Here is a 974-nt window from a genome sequence, read left to right as displayed (position 1 = left end):
GGGGCACGGCGGGGGCCCCCCGCAAGCGAGCAAGACCCGGGCGCGCTCGAAGGGAAGCGAGCCCAGGCGGCTGCTCGGAGCGCGCGTGGGGGCGCGGGGCGGGAGAGGTGGGGCTCTGGGGCTGGCACGCGTCTGCACGCCCTGCTGCGTGGTGGGTGCACTCCGAGCTGCACGCATGCACACCTGCACGCTCATGCCTGGACATGCATCTGCACACACACACTGCGCGCTCGTGCCTGCGCGCACACGTTGCACCCACACCTGCACACCCTGCATACTCACACCTCCATGTACACATGGCACACCCACACCTGCACGCATACATGGTGCACTCATGCCTGCACACACACTGCGTTCTCATGCCTGCATGCACACATTGCACTTACACGCTGACACTTGCACATACACATGGCGCACTCATGTACACATTACACACACACACACTGTACACTCATGCCGGCACTTCCCCCCTTCCCCCCCGCTGTTCTCTGGGTGCATTCACACTTGCACCCCCCCAGCCCAGTGCACTGGGATGGCATTCACGCGCCCGAGATCCCCCTGCAGCTCGCGTGCTCGAAGGGGCGGCCCTAAGGTGCTGGTGCCCTGGCGGGCGGCGCCCCTTCCCACGCCCCGACAGCCCTGGCGCAGCCCGCAGACACCCAGCCGCAGCCGGGGGTGCCGCCTAGGCCAGGATCGGCGCCCAGCCCCGCGCTGCCCTTTCCCCGGGCGCGGGTGCCGTCTGTCCGCTCGCAGGGCGCCGGAAGGGGCCAAGGCAGGCGCAGGCACCAGCCCCCGCGGCGGCACACCCGCTGCCCCTGCCCGTGGCTCACGGAGAGCAGAGGGGTCGCGGCACCCCCGCCCCGCGGACGCCTTGCAGGTGGCACCAGGGCCCCTTGGCGCCGCGCCGGAGGGCACGTCGCAGCCCTGGCACGGGGCTGGCAGCCCCCAGCACCATCGCGGGCCCTCGCCCCGCT

The 974-nt window shown here is 70.8% G+C and overlaps 1 protein-coding gene across 1 annotated transcript in view; it reads right to left on the bottom strand.

Annotated features, from left to right (window-relative positions):
• The window catches only part of CDH15 (cadherin 15), a 12455-nt gene that overhangs the window by 5782 nt on the left and 5699 nt on the right, over nucleotides 1-974 (bottom strand). The gene's annotated exons all lie outside the window — the stretch shown is intronic.

The sequence above is a fragment of the Crocodylus porosus genome, unplaced genomic scaffold, assembly GCF_001723895.1.
Source record: "Crocodylus porosus isolate Cpor-Errol unplaced genomic scaffold, CroPor_comp1, whole genome shotgun sequence".
Lineage (NCBI taxonomy): Eukaryota > Metazoa > Chordata > Crocodylia > Crocodylidae > Crocodylus > Crocodylus porosus.
The sequence above is the reverse complement of the archived record's forward strand: the minus strand, read 5'-3'. Positions and strand labels throughout refer to the sequence as shown.